At 43.2% G+C, this 15057-nt stretch overlaps 1 protein-coding gene and 1 long non-coding RNA gene across 7 annotated transcripts in view; one reads left to right on the forward strand and one right to left on the reverse strand.

The window, feature by feature from the left end:
• Nucleotides 1-15057, forward strand: part of EPHA4 (EPH receptor A4) — a 142796-nt gene that overhangs the window by 24328 nt on the left and 103411 nt on the right. The gene's annotated exons all lie outside the window — the stretch shown is intronic.
• Nucleotides 4817-14580, reverse strand: LOC144306050 (uncharacterized). The gene is made up of 3 exons (XR_013373081.1): nt 14139-14580; nt 8977-13157; nt 4817-5541 (listed from the first exon to the last, which is right to left on the reverse strand). It is a non-coding gene; the product is annotated as an uncharacterized LOC144306050 (long non-coding RNA).

A 15057-nucleotide genomic window follows, 5' to 3' on the forward strand; every position in this document is an offset into this window, starting at 1 on the left:
TTCTTTTCTTTTCTTTTCTTTTCTTTTTTTTTTCTTCTTTTTTTGGATTAAGCCATTTAGATTCGAGTTTTCCGTTGCTTGCAATGCAATCCTAATTAATAAAGGAGCTCATTACTTTATCATGGCGATGAGCTCACAGAGTAGTTTTCTTGACCCAAACATTGCACTTAAAACACATAATGTGTTTTCCCAGGCTGAGCAATTGTCCTTCCAAAAGATTTCTTCATAGTCCTGTAGACGAAGGAAGCGTGTTGGAGGGCTCTTTGTCCTCCCTTTTCATCCTCATGGTAAGATGGACTCATTTGGGTTCCACTGCTGAGAGAAGCAAAGGGAGTTCTGTGCTGTAGCTCGGTGAAGTGGGACGTCTGTGGAGAATGTTCAAGCTGGGAGGAGCTCAGGAAGCCTGCACTCAGATCATATTTCTCATTTTACAGATGAAGAAACTGAGGCTCAACTCAATAACGTGTATAATAACTGAGTACAGACTGGCCCCTGTGGTCAGGAATTTTTGGGTCTGGCTACCCTGATGCAGCTACAGGCAGGATAAGCCTAGATGTGGGCAGCCAGACAGAGTCGTATCTGCATACCTTTGAAGTTGACCTTGGGGAACTAAGTTCCTTTTACCTATGCCTTACTCCTCAGTTTTGAAAAATAGTTAAACTTGTTCCTGGATTGCATTCACTGGGGTTTCAGCAAACCGTTCTCCCTCGTATCAACTTGAACTGTCATATATGCTACCGTGCCTCTCTCTGTCTCCATCACTACCTACTGAAGTGTCCACACTTTCCAAAAGACTTTCTTGCAAAAATTTCCTTTGAGTTCACAGTCTAAGGGAGCAGGCCAACCTGTAAACTGCTTATAATATCCGAGAAGTGAAGTAAGTGAGCTCAGGTGAGGACCTGGAGGAGGGAAATGCCGAGTATCACTGCAGTCGAGGTGTGAAGGAACGTTTTTGGAAAATTAAGCAGAGCATTGAGCAGCAGCTGACTTCAACTGTAAACATTTCTTAAGCATCTACTGTGTCCGGTCAATGTGAGGCCAAATGCACATGGCATGAAACCCACTCATGGATATAGTGGCCAATGGGAGCAAGAAGATACGTAAAAGGGAAAACTGAGTAAATACTGAGTTTTGGGTTTGTGTCCATCGGTGCACAGGGATTTCATTCTTATAGAAAAAAATTTAGAGGATGTGGTAATTTTTAACGGATGATGGTTTGGTGTGGCCAGATGAAGGATTAATTTAGTTTATACTTATGAGGGTCTGAGTGGATGCGAGTGCTGGTCCAGGAAAGGAGAACAATCCACATTTTTAGTTTTTTCCACTATGAATTTGACTTTGTAGAAAAACAACTTTTGAGAGGCTTTTGTCTGATACTCTGGGAAATATCTTTGGCTGCTTGGACTGCCATAGAGAATACCAACAGCTGGGTGGCTTAACCAACAGAACTTTGTTTTCTCACGGTTCTAGAGGCCGGAAGTCCAAGATGAAGGCGCTGTCAGGGTTAGTTTTTGGTGAAGGTTCTTCTCCTGGGTTGAAGACAGTTGCCTTCTCATTGTGTCCTCACATGGCCTTGTGTGTGTGTGTGTGTGTGTGTGTGTGTGTGTGAAGCAAGAGATTCTCTTCAAGGACACTGGTCCTGTGGGATTAAGGCTTGCCCTAATGACCTCATTTAACCTTAATTACCTTCCCCAAAGCGCCCATCTCCAAATACAGTCACACGGGGCTTCCACATATGAATCCTTAGAGGGATACGTTTCGTTCCATCACAGCAGATGAAAGAATGAAAGACGCCTTTCTCTTTGTTCTATAAAAGACATGTGACCGTGTGGCAGGTTGTTACAACTTAGCCTTCCTATCAAGGTTTCTGTCTTCCTGTCTCAGCATTTATTTTATGTGTTGATCTCTGCCTGCGTGGGTTTCTCATGAAAATAGCGTGGCTAAGTGGCCTTGACCAGGGCTCTTCTATGAGTGCGGATCTTTTACACATCACCTGATCCCTCCAAGCCCTGTTCCTCCTCTGTGAAGTGGAGACTATTACTCAACTCTGAATTTTTTTCTGTGTAATGCATATGAGTTGCATATAGTATGTGTCACATTTATGTATGCATTTATTATGTCTTTGGTTAAGGAACCTAGTGATTTTTAAAATTTTAGCTGATAAGTACTTCACTAGGCTAAAACACAGCTTTCTCATGAAATGTGTTCTGGCTTTATTTTGTGCATAGCTGCCAGGTGTAGCATGGGAAACCCTGCTTAACTGGGATTTCTAAGTATGGTTTTAAGCCATATTCAAGGGAACTGATGAATTATGGGTTATTGAGTTCAGGACCAAAACAAACCAAACCAAAACAAAACAAAACAACAAAACAAAACAAACAAAAAAAAACACCACAAGAAATTTGCAAGTCATTTGTGGAGAAAATGCAGTTATATAAGCAAGTAAAAAAAAAAAAAAAAGAAGAAGAAAATTGGCAAAATCATCTATAATGTCACCACATAATCAGAGTCATGCTTAGCATTTTGGTTTCTATGCTTTCAGACTTTTTTGGGGGGGGATATTATACAATGTACATACACACTAGAAGTTATTGATCATACGGGATGATCATAAAATCTTTCCAGATCAATAAATAGGAGTTTTCAATTGCTTGAGCATGTGACTGTTTCTTCAGCTAGGCCCTACTGAATTGGACACATAGGTTGCTTCCTGTTTGGTGCTTTTAGTGATATCGCCCCGGATATCATCGCAGTGAAGTTTCAAAATACAACTTTAATTACTTTCTAATAGTTGTTGGCTTGGAAAATAATGCAGTCTTAAAGGCTTTGACACCTATCGAAGAAGACTCGGTTTTGAGATGCGTGCTTATGCACCTCTTACCAGCGAAGAGAAATCGTGGACTTCTGGGGACATTATTGGTTAATCTCCACGCAATACTCCTTAACGAAACGAACCCCAAAGCTGAGATAGTTTTACTTTTTGCACCTACTGCATGTGAGGAAACTTTTCAGGACTTAAACTCCTGAAAAACCAGGTTTTTGCCAACAAAGCCTTTCTTTCCAGGCTAAAAATCAATGAATTCTTCTGCTTGTTTTAAACAAACATAGGACTCTTTGGCCACCTGTGACAGCCGTCGGCAGCTGCCCTGTAATGTAAAGGATAACCTCTAATATAAAGGATTATATAGTTTAGTCACCTGATGTAAATTATTGCCTCTAAATCCACTGTAGATTTTTCCTCCTCCTATCCAAGGAGCATCATTGCTCTTAAAACCTGGAGAAATGCTGCCTTTCAAAAAGACATTGTTAAAGTGAGCTTGATGGGGCTGGTTGTCTTTATATAATCGCTTAGACACTGTTGTCTTACAGTTTTACAGAATGCCTTCAGGGTTTCCCCAGCTGGCGAGGAAAATGACTTCATGGACAGTGGAGGGACTTCAAAATACACAGAAGGCAACCAGGGGTTCGAATCCCTGTAGGCTCGGCTGATTCTCCTTCTTTAGGAGTTAAATGCATTGATTGCCGGGTAATCAATAGTCTCTGTGACCTTAAAATTCATCTTGTTACCCTTCAGAGCTTTAACACCTTTAAACTAGGTCATCCCAGTGCCTATACTAGCATTCCTGCAGTTGTCTCTGGGGACCCACTTTTTCACCACGGAATATTAATTATCCAGTTCAGTTTTGCACCTTCTCCACTTTATAACAGATTAAGCATCTTGCAAGTCGTTTTTTCAATTGCATGAATGGAAAATGCGACAATGTTTCATCCTTTCTTTCCCACTTTCTCTTCATCTTCTCTGCTCCTTCTTTCTCAGTGAAAGAATCCTGCATATGGGGGATCCCTGGGTGGCTCAGCGGTTTAGCACCTGCCTTTGGCCCAGGGCGCGATCCTGGAGACCTGGGATTGAGTCCCACATCGGGCTCCCGGTGCATGGAGCCTGCTTCTCCCTCTGCCTGTGTCTCTTCCTCTCTCTCTCTCTCTCTCTGCGTCTCTCATGAATAAATAAATAAAATCTTAAAAAAATAAAGAAGAATTCTGCATGTGTTGGGAGTAATCTGGAAGAACTGGACATTTGGAAATAGGGTAGAGTCTATGGACGATGAAACCATTGAACCCATCTCTTCAGACCTCAAACATTCCTTCTACTTTCTGCAGCTGACATCTTAGCAATAGGGAATATAAGACCACATTACCATTTTTTTTCTGTTACATGCATTAACACAGTTTACTCATGAAACTGTGCCATTGTAGAGTGTTTTGAAAATGCAGAGAAACACTTTCACATGCAAAGTACACTTGAAGTCGTATTTGTGGACATTCCCGGTAGCTATCCTCTCTGGCTTCTTGCTGGACGTGCCTAAAGGCAGAATGATTGTATTCTGCTTACGTGGTGGGACTTGTCTTTTCCTCTCAACCGCCAGTGCAAACCAAGGAGAAGTGGTTCAGTGGTAACCTTACAATCACCTACTTGCTGGGTAGGGATTCGTTTTGCTGTTGTAGTTTGCATTCCTGTCTTGCTTGGGGTGAATATTGGCATCGACATGCCCGTGGTGTTATAGCTTCCCACACACTTCATTGGCCCAGAAACTGTAACTACTCCTGTCTCTTTCCAGCTCAGCATTCCAGTTCCCCACTGGGACCAGCACCTTTGGCTGTGTTCCCAAGATCCTCTATGAATGAGCCTGCCGTTCCCTTCCCCTAGGCTACTGTCACCCTGTTTCTCAATCTCACAGAATCTTGCTCTGAATCATCTGCTTGGATGTGGGTCACCTACCTGATGGCCAGTATGGCCCCTTCCCTGGACTCCCCCCAGCTGTTTCTCTTCTCTGCTCTGGAGCTCAAACTCCTGAGAGTTTGACATTGTCCCAAATCAACCCCTAGCTTCCTGTACCATCTGGGACACTAATTTGGCCCCATGTCTGTCTCTATGGAACCTAGATCCTCTGGATTCTAGTGACTCCCTGTGTCCCGCTGTCACCTGTGTCGGTGAGGTTTCTACATGCCTTGGACAGTCAGCCCGTGGAAGATAAGCAGTAAGCTCTCTGCCATGGAAAGTGTTTAAACAGAAACTAGAAGGAGTCTTTAGTAAGAGGCACTTTAGCAAGTATCCCTGGCTAGAAAGGAAGAGGGGAATAATTAAATCTGGTGCCTTCTCAAGTTGGGATTATTATAATTCAGCAGTAATTGCCCCTCCCACTCACAGATTCAATTTAAAAAAAGACAACCCTCTCACCATTTCCCCCATCCCCCATCCGGTGCTGGGAGGACTCGTGGGTATGGAAGGCTTTGTGGTTTGCCCATCAACTATAAAATCAAATTTCACCAAGATCAGGTCAGTACAGAAAAGAGAAAAGATCATAAATCGATCAAAAAGTGCCAGTTTGGTAGTTTCGGTTGCGTTGCCCGAGTTAAATTCGGTGGGGATCCTGTTTGCTTCTGTCGCTGGCTCGACGTGTCACTAGTCATCGGACGTCTGTTCGTTCTGTGTTGCTCATAGAAACTTAAGTAATCACACAAGCGGCAGCTGGATGCTTTGCTCTGAATAGAGAGGATTTATTGAACTAATTAAGAAAATGGTCTTGTAAAAATGGACAAGTGCTAATAAATGAAGGAGTATTTGGGCATGCTGACAGATCTCTCCAAACCTACCCAGCCTGCATTACATAGCATGGATATATAATTATAACAGGATACGTGTGTGTATATATGTATATAACACACACACACGCACACACTGGGATTATAAATCCTCCCAAACCTGAATATTGATCACAGACACTCTGCTCTGAAATGAGCCCTTGTTACATATGGCCCTTGAGGAAAAGGTGGTCCAAGCTCTCTCTAAAATGTCCCTTCACTGTATCCAGCTGCTGGCCTTTTGTCCACAGTCCGAGCGGCCCCACGTCCTGCCTGCCTCAGCGGTACACATTCTTCAAAGCATCGTTAAAGTAGCACGTTCTTCTCTCTTGGAACTTTTGGTGGGTGTTTCCACTCCCTGATGTCACTTATATATTCTACTGACACATTCTTACTTTTCGGGGCACAGAGGATAACTTGGTGAATAAACTCCCTACATCTTATGAACTATTTGACTTCAGGCAAGTCAGTTTGTTTCTCTGTGCTTAGTTCACTTGTATATAAAATGCAGGTAGTAATAATACCTACTCTATCAGGTTGTTGTGTGGATTAGACCTGTAAATACTCGTAAAGCCCCTGAACTGTGCCTGGAACATAGCAGTCACTCAAAAAATGTTTGCTTTTCCTCTTCACGATGACTGTGTCATTGTGGCCCTGAGTTAGGGCCCTGAGTTAGGTGAGAAGAGTTTAAGCTGCGTTTTAGTTAAAGTTGCATTTTCCTCTTGGGTTGGATACCCTTGTTCAGTAAACAACTGATAACAACTGTATATGGAGTTCAGTGCCAGAATCTTTGCTCTTCCAGGGCTAGGTCTATATTCCATTTACCTGTATGTCCCCTACAGTGCTTGAAACACTATAATATGGAGGGTCCTATTTTGTCCAGGCACCCCGAGTTACTCGTTATTGGAATAAATGAAAAAACAAATGTAAGAAAGACAAATGCCACTGTGATTTTGTTTATTTATAAACAGCCCATTGACTTCAGAAGCATACTCCTAGGATGTATCACATACGTTCAGTAAGAAACCAGGATTTGTCCCCATCTTGTTGCCATACTGGATACGCCATGAATTTAAAGAGTGTTATTGAGGCTGGATTTTTGGTGGGTTTATTTACTAGATGAAAGAGTGACTTCAACTTTCAGTACTTATTTTATTTGCCAGCATAAACTCAGGGGTTTAGTCTAGCGCCAAGCAAAGAAGTTAATCATTTGAATTATGTGGATTCTGGCAAATTACTCTTTCTTTTTTTTTGGGGGGGGGAAGAGCTTTGAGCCTTTATCTCCCTTCAGCAAATCCAGCTGCTTATAATAAATAATAAGAGTAAAACTCTAGTAATTAATCTAATAGCTCTAGGCTGCTAATCATTCCGGAAAAGTGACATTATCCAGCATACACTGGTTATTCTTATTGCATGTCATTGATATATAATTCAATTGATTTTCACACTTTTTACATTCCAAAATGAAATACAGCTTTTGTCATGTCACTAGATTGGAATTCTTTGACAATGCATTAACATGCCAAAAATAATATTACACACAAGAATAATGTAGAGATAAATTACAGGTAGAGCTGTATCCCTAAGGAGATTTTCATTTGTGTCTCAGGACAGAAGACTTATAACCCTACCACATCTATTTCATGCCCAGTATGTTTTAGGCTCTTGGTTCAATTCAATAAATTACCCATTTTATGCTGTGCCATGCCCAGCGCTCAGCTTTGTTGAGAAGTACACTTACACAAGTCTGCGACTCTGGAGGACAACACGATGCTTTAAGAGCAAATACAGAGACTTTCACACGAATGAATCCTTGAAAGTGGTCCCCATGGTGGCTTCATAGCATGGTAATGCTGCCACGACTTTGGAACTTCTTTGAAAATGCCTTTTTCGAAATACCTGATACTTTCTTTTCACGTGGCAATTTTGTCCTTTAAGGTGAATTTAATTTTTGGAAATCAAATGATTCATAGACCAGGTTGTGGATAAGTGAAAAGATCAAGCTTGCGGTGTAGTGGTGCCTTTGAGTCAAGAACAATGAGCGATTGCAAAGTAACAAACTGTTTTTGTGAGTGACTTTTAACTTGCTGTGAATGCAGCTTCAAAAGGGGTGTTTGAAACGCTGGTGACAGTGGAATAAGGATGTGGTAGGTCTCCAGCATTTGGGGATTTATCTGTCAACCACAAGGCACTGTGGATGCAGGTGAGGCCTCATTGGGTCCCAATGAATCCTCAGAACCTAGACCCGAGCCTTACACATAGTTGATATTGCAATGAATGAGTGAATGAAAGCACGCATGAGTATTAACAGTAGTTCACAAATGCATGTGAAGGCACATGGCAACATGGCATATAGTGGTTTATCTTTTTTTTTTTTTTTTGCTTTCTGGCATTAATTTAAGTCACTTGTGCTGAAGCCATTGTGCACATAGCTGGGGGACTTTGGCTCTGTGGTGAGCAGTGTACTTTCAGTATTTCTTTGTAGCACCACAACCTGATGAAGATGTGACTGTCATTATTTTCTCCTCATAGTGGAAATTTAAGGCTCAGAGAAGCAAAGTCACTTTTCCCAAAGTCACACAGTTCATAAATGAAGAGTCAGGATTCAACCTGAGAAGTCAGGCTATACTGACTTATGACTTAACCCAGATTTTTTGCTTACCTTTCCATGTGTCTTTGTTTTTCTCATTTGATACATGTTCTCACATTTCAATCCTCCCAAACTGGGGGTATAATAACCCCCTTTCACAGATAAGGGAATTAGCCAAATTATGGCTTATAGAGGGATTATCTAATTCAGAACTAGTGGAGATTTGGGGATATAACGTACAAGAATGCCACAGCTCTACTGCAAAACATCCCAAGGCAAGTATTCTGATGGTCAGACTTCTGTGAAAGAGTAAGCACTAGGACATTTATTAAAAATAATTTTTCACCTGGGGTGTCTAGGTGGCTCAGTCAGTTGAGTGTCCAACTGTTGATTTCGGCTCAGGTCATGATCTCCGAGTGGTGGAATTGGAACCGCCCTATCCTTCTGCCCTTCCCCTGCTTGTGCTCACACTCCTTCTCTCTCTCTCTTTTAATAATAATAATAATAATAAGAAGAAGAAGAAGAAGAAGAAGAGGAGGAGGAGGAGGAAGAAAAGAAACCATAATTTTTTATCTAAAGCTCACGCCTCCAGAAGGCCTACAATCTGCTTGAGAAAGAGTACATTTTGAGTTTCTAATTGTGTTTAAAAATACCCAATTATCTGATCATGGGCAAATTCCTTAGCTTTCTCACATCAGTTTCCTCATCTAGAAAATAATTAGCTAGGCTAAGTCATCTGCCCATACCTTTTAGCTCTTTGATGTCCAAATGTGTGAGAGGATAATAAATGCTGTTTGCCTGGAGATTGGAAAGAACCATCTATGTTGACTGGAGTTATCTGGGAAGGCTTCCAAGCAGAAGAGGAACTTGATTAAATGTGGATAAATTAGGTGGTGGAAGAAGAATGGATGTCCATGAGCCAGGAATAGGGCGGTCTCACCTGGAGGCTGAGAAGACTTGATTTGAGGAAGACTTTGAAGGGCAGCAGATGGGTTTATTCTCTTCCTTTGGCTCATTCCCCAGATAGTCATTGATTGCCTGCTATCTTCTGGCTATTGAGAGCCATTGATCTTAGAAGACTCTAGATATTTCGTCTAACCAAAGGGAATGTGCCATTGATAGCAAGATTTGTAATGTTTACCAAAATCTTTGTTCTACTACTTTAGGTATGCAGAAGAGAGATAAGGAAAGCCTCAGAGTAAAGGTGACTTGAAGGTTTTATTTAAAGGATGATCGGCTTCATTTCCACAAAAGGAGAAAACAACAAATCAGTTGTTTGAAGAGCCAAAAAAAAAAAAAAAAGTGCTCTCAATTTGGTATGATTGATGCTTTATTACCTTGTAGATGGGTAGTTTAGGGCACTAAACAAATGATAATGATGTTTATTTAGACTTGGAATTTGGAACTGTTGTAGAAGGTCAGCCCCTGGTTGTTACTCTTTGTAGGAGTAAGAATGGCATAATGGAAGTACGGAGGTGATTGCCTTCTGGGCTTTCCCTCTGATGGTGAACCCTGAGAGTTCCAAAAATGGACCCTTGTTTTGTTCTTTAGAATCATTCGGGGTGTTTGCTACAAATACACATTTTTAAGGACACATCCCAAAGGTTTTGAGTTTATGATCTGAATTTTTAACAAGCTACCAGAAGGTTCTGGTAGGTTGAGAGAATAGCATTTGGATGCCTCTGTGAACTTTGCTGCCCACACCGAAAAGACTGGTTGACACAGAGCTGAAAGGGATTTGCAAGGGTCCCCTTGCTGAATAAAAGAGGGAATGGAGGTAATAGTGCTGCTCATTTCTTCTTAACTTGGTAGAAAGAGAGGCCTGTGGATCCAGGAGAATGCCGAGCCGGCACCCATATAGGCCAATGCGGTCAATCCCAGACAGTTTGAAATTAGCTAATTTCATGTATGTTTAGATGGGGTGCTCTGAGTAATGTTCCTTCTGGTTAATAAAAAAATAATAATTGAAATTAAAAATTAAATTATGTAGATGCTTAAATGAGGAGCAGACTGGAGAGGTAGGAGTGTTTCTCTTCTATGGAAACTTTCTGCTGGGAGGGGATGTGGTCTGAAACACCGCTACATAGTAGAAGGCTATTTGGTTGGGTTATAGGCATAAAACTAAATGTGGCAGCCCTATGAAAGCAAAGGGGAACACATCAAAAGTGATCAACTATGAAGACTTTTAGAGCCACCAAGATGACTTGGGGTTTCAGAGATAATCACAGCTTGCTGGTTGTTGGTTCTCTTCCTTCTAAAAAGTGGAGAAATCCCTCCCCTGCCCATCACTGCCTAACCCCCAGAAACTGTTGCCAGACCAGGGAAGAAGGTCATTTCCAGCTATGGGGCACCTGTAAGATGTAAGCTCCGAGTTTTCCAGGAGGGAGGTCCTTCCCCACGTTAGAACTTGGAGCTTTTGCAGAGAAGTTATCAGAGTTTTCTGGAGTTCACCAAGCATTTGGTTAAAAAGAAAAGTTGTTTAGAGCAGGCTAGATGTGCATTAGCCAAGAAGACCAACAAGGGGAAATAGAATTAAGGCCAGCATCATGGCTAGGACCAGGGCAGTGACTTTTCCCAACTCGCTTGTGAGGGCTTGAACACCAATGATTTATTTACTCCTTAGAGGCCTGTTTTGCATCAATTCATTCTTTAGTAAACAGGATACAGTTTATTTTCCACCTTCAAATCCTCCCTGTAGTTATCCTTATAAAGATATCCGTTAAAATGGTCTCTGCTGACCTTCAAGAGAAGTAGTTGGATTGATATTTGCCATCGAATCTCTGCTCTCCAGAATAGACTAAATAATCAGCAGGAGAGAAGACTGGATGCCTTCACTAGGGGCTCTGGTTGCATGTGCGTTGTACTTACTTAGGTGTGAGACAGGGGTGGTGCCGCAGAGGTGTGGCGAAAGGTGGTCTCACAGGGGGCTTTTGCCCTAACACTTCCGGTGTGGCTCTGCGAGTCCTGTAGGATGAGAGTCTGGAGGTTGGAGCAAACCCTGTAGAAGGCTGTTCTGATTAACGTGGAGGAGAGGGTCTCTCTCTCTGGTCCTACCTCAGGGCATGTTTTTGGCTGAGTAGTCACAAAACGAATTTTTAGGTTGTGTTTGAAATCGTATTGATTTTTTGGGGGGTGGGACGCAGATCTGCAGGTCCCACCATTATCACAGGTTTTTGGAGTCTCCCTCAACTGGAACTCATTCAGGTTGCTGTGATCTGCGTGTCTAGAAGCTGTGTTGACTTTAGGAGTCACAAATGGGTGTAGACTCGGGTTTCAACATTTTTCTCTCGGGGACACACCTTGGAATTTATGCTTTGAACCCAGCTTTCCTCTTCCCTCAGTCACCACCCCTCCTTAGTCCTGTGCACATCTGTAACCCTCACTGGTAAATGGGGGGTCCAGAAGGGGGCCGTGACTCCCCCTGCCCTCCGTGTCCTCGTTCCAACCAACAGAAACAGAGAAACCAAGTCCAAAAGAGACGGATCTGGCTTATGATTTGTTGTAACCCAGTTTGACTAAAAAGATGCCAGTGTCTGGAGCTGTAGATGATGGGCTACATAATGGGTGTATTGTTGTGCACACACATCGTCGAATGTGACTTTGCAACAACTTCTGCGCCAAGGCCGTTCGGGTGGCCACGTGATATCGACAACTGTGACGTGACCGCTTTGAATTTTGCTCATCCCCTGGAGGCTCATAAAATGGCTCAGAAATGGTTCCTTGCGCAGGGCCTGGAAGTTAATACTCTCATCCTTCAAACGATAGGGGATTTGGTTAATTCATGCGCCTCCTTCAGGAATTAAAGCAGCCAGCAATCAGACCTGGATTATTAAATCTCAACTGGTCAGTTTTTCTTATCTCCCTTCAATGGGATCAGTTGAAATATCTTGGTGACGGTTGATCCATGTTTGAAATTTCCTTTGCAAACCAGTGTCTTTGGTTTGTCTCAAGCAGCCCCCCTCGATGAAGGTGGAGGGGTGGAGGGGGGCGGGGGTGTGTGTCAGGGACACAATTAGAAGCTCTTGCTCCTGACACATTTTCATTGAGAAATCCTGCTCGCGGGGCTCTCCTGTTACACTCCTCCCTTCCTTCAAGCAAACATTTGTACTTGAAGTCTCTGCTTTGCTCAGAGGCAAATCAAGCCATGGTCTTTACCCAAATAGAAAGTTCTGTTTGGATGTGAGTGGCTGTAATGTCCAAAATAAAGCAGACATTTAGATAAAATGGTTTTGTCTATATCTAGAAACACAAATTGTTTAGTCCACATTTGGTATGATGCAGATAGATGGCTGTAACTGTTACCCTGTTTATATTACTTTTGTTCTTAAATTAAAAGGAAAAAAAAAAAGCTTTTCACATACATCAAAGAAGGAAAAGGATGTCATCCAGAATCAGCCCTGAGTTGGAAGGCAAAAGGACTTATTTATACAGGAAGTAAATTTGCATAATTTTTTTTTCCCTTTCTATCATGGTTCAATCTTGAATGAGAGTATCTTTTGTTTTTCTGCTTCCATTTTCATTGCTATGAAATTCCTGCGTGAGGACTGCCAGGAATTTTGTAAAAATTATACAGAGCAAAAGTTAGTTGAGAGAGGATTTTGAGTCCTGGGCAAATTGACTCTGAGCTCAAAAAGTACACATGGCTTCTGCAAGCAGGAACAGGTCTAATGCTTGGAAGAATGTAAGAAATGATCAGTATTTCAGAGGCATTGAAGTGGTTAATCTATTAATCCATAGTCGAGTGATAAACCCGCCAGTATAGACCTTCTCTAACTAGATTTTTGCATTCAGTTTATCTCAGAAAGTTTAAAGACATTTCTAATTTGCACCTTCAATACTAAGCATGGTTAGAAGCTCTTGTCGGACTTTATTGGTAGTTCTTCTTGCTTGACCTTGCTTTGTCCAGTGGCCTTAGAACATGGATCTGCTGCAATTCAAACAGTTTTACCTTAACTGATTCTTTTCTCTCTCTCTCTTTTTAAAATATGTTATTTATTTATTCAGGAGAGACACAGAGAGAGAGAGAGAGAGAGGCAGAGACACAGGCAGAGGGAGAAGCAGGCTCCCTGTGGGGAGCCTGATGCCGGGACTCAATCCCAGGACCCCAAGATCACGCCCTGAGCTGAAGGCAGCTGCTCAACCAACTGCTGAGCCACCCATGCACCCTCTTTTCTCTCTCTTTTAAGTGATTTTCTTTTTTTTTTTTTTTTAATTTTTATTTATTTATGATAGTCACACAGAGAGAGAGAGAGAGAGGCAGAGACACAGACAGAGGGAGAAGCAGGCTCCATGCACCGGGAGCCCAACGTGGGATTCGATCCTGGGTCTCCAGGATCGCGCCCTGGGCCAAAGGCAGGCGCCAAACCGCTGCGCCACCCAGGGATCCTCTCTTTTAAGTGATTTTCTTATTGAGGTCTAAGTGACATAACATTATATTAGTTTCAGATGTACAATGGAGTGATTCAATATTTGTACTTATTGTGAAATGATCACAATTAGCCTGGTTAACATCTGATTCTTAATTGTAGCTGGGTGCCCTGGGCCGATCAGTGATGCTAAATTAGTCTTTGTAAGTCAATTCCCAGGCCCTTAAGGTGTGGACTCCGTCTTCAGCCACTTACAGCTGGTATTTGAGGGACTTCCAGGGTCCTTGGTGGTGGTGGTGGGGGCAGTACTTAAAGAATCACATTTATCCACCCTACAGGGAGGGACGCCGGGGGGGCGGGGTGCTCAGCGGTTGAGCATCTGCCTTTGGCTCAGGGCATGATCCCGGGGTCCCAGGGTTGGATCCCACGTCGGACTCCCTGCATGGAGCTGCTTCTCCCTCTGCCTGTGTCTCTGCCTTTCTCTCTCTCTCTCTGTGTCTCTAATGAATAAATAAATTTAAAAACAATCTTCGAATACCCACCATACAGTGCACCGTGCACTGAGTGGAGGATGTGCTACTTCCCAACAACTAAAGGAGCCTCCTTCCTGCAGAGCCCACGTCCCGCTGTAGTTGTTCCCCTCCTGGCCCTGTGGAGCTACTGGAACAGAGTTCCCTGGGGGTCCCCGGTCCTGAACCAGAGCCACCGAGCCCTCAGGCCACATCTTCAAGGGATCCTGGCGTAGCAGCTGTCCTGGTGGTGGCCCTGTCTCCGGAGAAGGGTGTGCAGGGTCCCCCAGGGTTCTTGTGTGCCCTGTAGCAGAGCCACCTCCAGTGCCCTGCCAGGCACAGATCTGTGCCCACACCTGAGTTGGCCAGCTCACCGTGGTTCCCTGCTGTGACACGGTTGCATTCTAGAATTTGCTCCAGGCCGGGCCGAGTGCTCCGCGTTGGGGAAGGCTGGCTGCCGTGCCCTCTGAGACGGGTGATGCTGCACATGAAGGCAGGTGAAAGCAACAGCGTGATCACCTCCTTTCTCTTCCTGGCCCAGGGGTGAGTCAGCCTCCCGGCCTGGGTGCTTACACGGGGCCTTAACAACAAATCACAGCTGAGGGCGACTTGTCGAGACATGCACAATAAGGAAAGAAATTACGTATTAGAAGATTTGGACTTTGTCCCAATTTTTTTTTTTAAGAGGAAAAAAAGAAACAGTAGGAGGGAGCAAGAACCCCGTGCTAATAACCAGTTTGTGCAACAAACCCTGTTCCTTTTCTCAAGCCTAACGAGGCCTCATTCCCACAAGTATTTTGATTCATCACCTGCTCCTACCGGCCCGCTTGCGTTTGGCGTTTACTATTGTGATATTCGGTTAACATCACACTTGAAATCATTCCACTTTCCGAAGCCCTTTTCCTCCCTTTTCGTGAGTTGGTTTCGTGGTAGGTCGGGTTTCCTCGTGGGC

Source organism: Canis aureus, chromosome 36, assembly GCF_053574225.1.
Source record: "Canis aureus isolate CA01 chromosome 36, VMU_Caureus_v.1.0, whole genome shotgun sequence".
Classification (NCBI taxonomy): domain Eukaryota; kingdom Metazoa; phylum Chordata; class Mammalia; order Carnivora; family Canidae; genus Canis; species Canis aureus.